This window comes from Candoia aspera, chromosome 1 (genome assembly GCF_035149785.1).
Source record: "Candoia aspera isolate rCanAsp1 chromosome 1, rCanAsp1.hap2, whole genome shotgun sequence".
Classification (NCBI taxonomy): Eukaryota; Metazoa; Chordata; class Lepidosauria; order Squamata; family Boidae; genus Candoia; species Candoia aspera.
The window spans coordinates 231,163,241-231,169,240 of NC_086153.1; positions in this window are offsets into that span (position 1 = coordinate 231,163,241).

A 6,000-nucleotide genomic window follows, 5' to 3' on the forward strand; every position below is an offset into this window, starting at 1 on the left:
TCCACACCTAGTTTGGACAAGTTCTCTGGAAAGATGCCGGGCCAATGGTATGGAAAACTGCTGAGAGGTCCAGGAAAATCAATAAAGTTTATTTATTTAAAGCATTTTTATGGCTGCCCAACTCAGACAGTGTGACTCTGGGTGGCGTACAAAAGAAAGAAAAAAGACAGTCAAACCATCTCCATCTCCATCTCTCTCTCTCTCTCTATATATATATATATATATATATACACACACACACACACACACATACACTGTATATATATACTATAAAACTATATATATATACTATACTATATGTATATAAACTATATATATACTATACGTATATAAACTATATATATACTGTGTGTGTGTGCGTGTGTGTATATATATACACACATATACATACATACTATAAATATAAATAAAACCAAGTAGACAATAAATGGCAAACATGGCTGAAGAATAAGATAACTCCTAAAAATGGGAACTCTACTCATCCTGTCCCTTTCCCGGCCAAGAACATTCTACAGGGCAAGCAAAGTCCTTTCAGTGCCAAAAGTGGACCTGAACCCCAACTGAAATGGGTCTAGATAATCTATTTTATCAAAGAGTATTTGGATCCAATCAACCACTACTAATTATTTAACTAGATATTTAAAATACACAGGGAACACCAGGCAAGTCAAACTAGGGTTTGTTTAATCTTTGTCAGCTTCCCCCAGTGACTGTTGCATCCCAAAGCAAAGCACATGTTGGGGTTCCTGCTAATTTTGTTATTGCTGTTTATAACTGTAACAGCAAGAATGGATGCCTCCCCTGCCCCCCCCCCCCCCCCCACGCCTTGACTCATTTCTAGCTTCTGTATCTGGTTCATCTGCAGCTGCAGGAACTGCTTCCTGCCACAGAGAGCTTTGTTTTGTTGCTAAAAACAGGGTCACCTCCATTTTATGAAAGAAACCAAAAATTTTAAAACCCTTCCCTTTTAGCACCTGCACAGTCAAGGCAACTATTTTACCACAACACTAGCTGAACAAAGAAGGGGGTGGGGGCGGAGTGAGATTGGCCTTTTAAAAAAAATAGCATTCTTCCCCTGTTGTTCTTAAAGAATGCTGTGCTTTCCCCCTTTCATATTGCTGAATATTTCTCAAGCCATTATCAAATAAAAGCCATATTTTAAGATGCAGTTGTAGCTCCGATGTGTTCTCCTCAAAGTTTTGGCTCCCATCATGAGAAATCACAGCTTAGACATCAAACACTTCCGTTCGTTGATACAAAGCAGTATGTCACACACAGCTCTACCTCCTTTCCTTGGTCTGCTTCAAGCTGAGCTGATGACTTCACACTCATATCCAAGCAGTTTTCTTGGCAACAGTACAAAAATGGTCTGGCACTGCCTTCTTCTGGGATGTTTTTTGAATTCCCCGTATACCAACAGCCCTGATGTTCTCTGGAAATCTCCCATCTAAGCACTGATCAGGTCTGATCCAGAAGAGATCTGCCAGGCACGCCACTTGCTGAGATGAGGTTAGGTTTCCTTCTATTAGACAGGTTCATTTGGCCTCAGCTTCTGCTATCAATGAGCTGGCTTGAAATATGCTCGAAGTCTACAATGTGTTTGGAAGCCTATGTTGGCTAAAGGGAAAGAAGTCACCAATATCCACACCTTTCCTCTTGTAATGCAACCTTCTATTTAGAGGAAGGAGAACCTGAGATAAATCAAATAGTATCTGCATTTAAATTCATGTTATACTTCTTCAGGAGAAAGTATGATTTCATCTGTTCTCTGCATCACAATATGTTCACGTTGCCCCCCACTGGCTTGCACATTAATACCTATTATCAATGCCTATTTCTTTTTGTGCTCTGATCTTTCTCTTTCATGTTACGAACAATAATTTTATTTGCTCTGTTTTGCTACTGATGTAAAATATAAACTATCCATTTAGAAGTTTTTGTATTTTAGCACTTGAAAGACATTGTCATGACCTCGTTGCAAGGCACAAAGAGCCTCACAACGTAGATCATGATCATCAAGGAAAAGAGGAAGAAGATAATCAGAACAGGGATTAAAACAAGCACCCAAAGCACCCACACCCATGGACCCATATGCAGCTGAAAAGAAGGACATTGGATGAACAGAGATAAGCCGCACCTGGTGCCCTGGAGGACACACCAGAATCGAGAAGACAAGAGAAGACACCGGGGAAAACGCCCAGGCAGCAATCAAGGGTCCCATCAAGAAGGATTGGGACAATGGAGGGTGGAGGAGCCCGGGGTCATACAAGAGGGTATAAAATGGGCACCTCCACACCACACACCCCGTTCCCGTTTTTCGTTCTGTCAGCCATCATTCCAATAAACCAGAAATCCTTAATACCCATTAAGTGAGTCTGTGTCTTATTGCGAAGCGAGACTGACCCTGACAGACATGCACATATGGTCATACAATCTATTGCTTTTCAGGCAAGGGGAAGTGATTAAGAATAGCAAAAGGACCAGCCAATTTGTGCTAAGCAGAGTTTTCTTCTGCTGGAAACTGACAAAACCTATTTCTGCTAAATTTGATTCTGGAGGAAAGAATGGGCTTTTGACCAAAAGTTATTCATACAACACCCTGCACCCCAAACTAATCAACCATTGATTGATTATGTGCCATCAAATTGTTTTCAACTCCTAGCAACCACATAGATAGGTTTTCTCCATGATGATCTGTTCCTAGCCTGGTCTTTCAAGTCTCCCAACAGTGCACTCACTGCCACTGTAACTAAGCCCATCCACCTTGCTGCTGGTTGTCCTCTTCTTCTCTTTCCTTCTACTTTTCTTAACATTAGAGCCTTTTCCAGAGATCTGGGTCTTCACATATACCATACTTTAGCATATTATGTGCACCCAGAAAATTGGGAGCTCCACAACATGCTTCCACTTTGGCCCTACAAACTAATTTGCATACAACATACAGTACATGTATACATAGGGCTGGCTTTAGGTTAAGGGACAAATAGGCACTGGCCTAGGATGCCATAGTTTAGGGGCACCAACACCCCCTCCTTCTAAATCATTCTAAAAATGCAAATCTTTGCATTGGCAGGAGATGGTACCATCAGTCAATGTGGCCTAGGGGCACGATATACCCTTCAGTTGGCACATTGGCACATACATACAGCTGGATTGGGTTCACATTGGGTTAAGCAAATCATGACTGTGTGCAATATGTGAATTCGTCCAATAAGGGGATTTCTTTTACCTTCTAGAGGGTGCACATCCAAAACAAGAGACTTTCATTCTTTGGGGCACTCTGAACAAGCTATACTTTTCAGAGGCACGTTATTCCTCAGATTGGGATTTTCCTATCTTATTCCTACTTTATTCCTAAGAATGGGATCTCTTCAATGAACGGATGTATATTTTGTAATATGATCTCTGGGAAATGTGTATTGGAAAAAGGGCATGTACATTTTAAAAAGAACATGAACATAAACTAATGAATATTGAATATTTATTGCTATAAACCTAGACAAAGCTTTCTGGCCTAATGGCCACATAATTTCTATGCTTGTTTTGTTCCAGTTCTATGCCCATGAATTCCCTACATTAACTGTACCTTTAGTTGAAAGGATTTTTTTTTTCTGATACTTTGCCTTTCAGTTTAATTGAGCTGTTTCTGACTTGTATATTATGAATAATGGAAAACAAAGGAAAGCTGCTTGACATTTTCCAAACATAGATTCTTTATATGTGTAGGAGAAAATACTATTTCTAAAATATAATCAAATGTTCCTGAAACCAAGTTTTTAATTATTCATAGATGGCAATCTTGTTTGCTTTAAAGTCCATTTCAAGAACCTTAAAGCAAAACTTTCCTACATTTTTTAGGTGTCCATTTCCCCCCACCCCCATTTCATTAAGCGAAGGTACAGTATAAAGGCTTGTAACACTAAGAACTTAGGAAAACCAATAGCACATTAGCATAGACTCTGGTTCATAAAAATAAGATCTGCTTCAAGATGAGTTTGAATCCTGGTAACTTCATGAACCACTGTATACAGATTTCTTGGCAGCAACATGGAGGTGGTTTGCCGTGGCCCTCCTCCAAGACGTTTTTTGCAATTTCCCAGTCTAGCCTCCAGCCCTGGTATTCCCTGGCAGTCACCCAAGTACTAATAAGGCCTGATACTTCTTAGCTCCCAAGGCCAAACATCAGGGCCCTAAATATGGATTGAAGGAGGAGGCCGAATTCTATCTGGAGAGAAGACAGCAGGCTGCTTCCATGAAGTCACACAGATCATGTTGCACTCCATGAATTCAACCAAATGCAAAATGTTGTGCTCAAGGTATTCAACATCAGGTTAAGCCACTGAAAACCATTAACTAGAGCAACCCAGTGCCATTTTACACCTGCCCTCCTGCAACGCTTAGCTTCTTAACCAAATAGAGGGGCCTTAGTTCATGCACATTATGTCATTTGAACCTGGAGTAGCTACCATTGTTAGTTTGTGGAAGCTTGAATTTAATCTCTAGGACAAGCATGGTTATGCCTTGTTTGCCATCTTTGACTGACAAAGCATGCCAGCTGGGTTCACACAGACTAAACCCAAATCATATTATGGCTTATGGCACTGTGGGACTCCAGTTTTGACTTCCAAACTTTCTTGCCCTATAAAGAAAAGGTAAAGGTTTTCCCCGCACAGTCGTGTCCGCCTCTAGGGGGTGGTGCTCAACTCCGTTTCTTAGCCAAAGAGCCAGCGCTGCCCAAAGACACTTCTCCGATCATGTGGCCAGCATGACAGGCATGGAATTTTTATATTATAAAATGTTATGTTATAATTTTTATTATATTGCCCTATACCATGATGAAAATTAACTTTCTTCTCCTGTCATAAATACCACTGCATGTTTAACTGATTGCCCTTCCCATCCAAATAAATAAATCAGTTTACACTGCTGGATTTTTAAAAGTTTCATTGGTAATAGTTTATTTATTATTCAAATTTTGTTACCGCCTATCTCCCCCAAAAGAGGGATTCTGGGCGGTTTACAATAAAATTACAACAACAAAAAAACAGTTGTATGTTGCCTACAAAAGCAGACATCCTAATGGGTAATGCATTAAAAACCTAGTAAACCAACTACTGAGAGAGCTCTGAAGGGCACTGAAGAAAACTGGCAAATACCATCCAGCTTTTATTTTCAAACTTACCATAAAATAATTTTTCCCCAATAGCATCTCCCAGCTGCCTAATCCCACAAACCAAAAGACCAAACTGACAGTATAACCAGTCTCTACACAGAGCATGGGCTCGAGAAGGGTCGAGCAATGAGTTCCTCCCATTAAAAAAGGTGAGGGAGCTGTGTACGCACTCCACCAGAGAGCTCACAAGTTAACCGGACAGGAGAGGAAGATGCTGCCAAATGAGGCACACTGTAGTATACATATATCTATAAAAAGAAAGAGGAAGGGGGCAGAAATTACTCTGCCACTCCAGTAATTGTGTCATGGGTACCTACTAGATAGTCCCTCTGACACTTGTAGAACCCTCGTTAGCTATAGATATTCAGATTTTGTGAGCTGCCTGAGGGGGAATTCTTGGATTAGAAAGATAGGATATTAATTAACTAAGCAGAAGGAGCTGTCTTATACGGAGTCAGACCAATTATTCATCTAACCCAGATCTGTCTAGCCTGATTGGCAGCAGCTTTTCGAGGTCGGGCAGAGCTGTTTCCCAGGCATACTACCTGAAAACCTCTCACTCAATGTGCCAAGGATTGATTTGGGGACTTTATATATGCAAAACCCTGTCTCTGCCCCCGAGCTACATCCTTTCTCCCTGCCTGCTACAGTCACAGTAGCAACAGATGCACCTCTTGGAGAAAAGATGGGACTTTCTAAAAAGGAAAAGGTGTGCATGTGTGTGTGTATGGCTTGATGTTCTCCAACACCACATCCTTGGCAATTCTCACTACTGCTGTTGCTTGCTGCTCTCTAGCAAATCAGTTCAAAAACTTTGGTCCAAAACC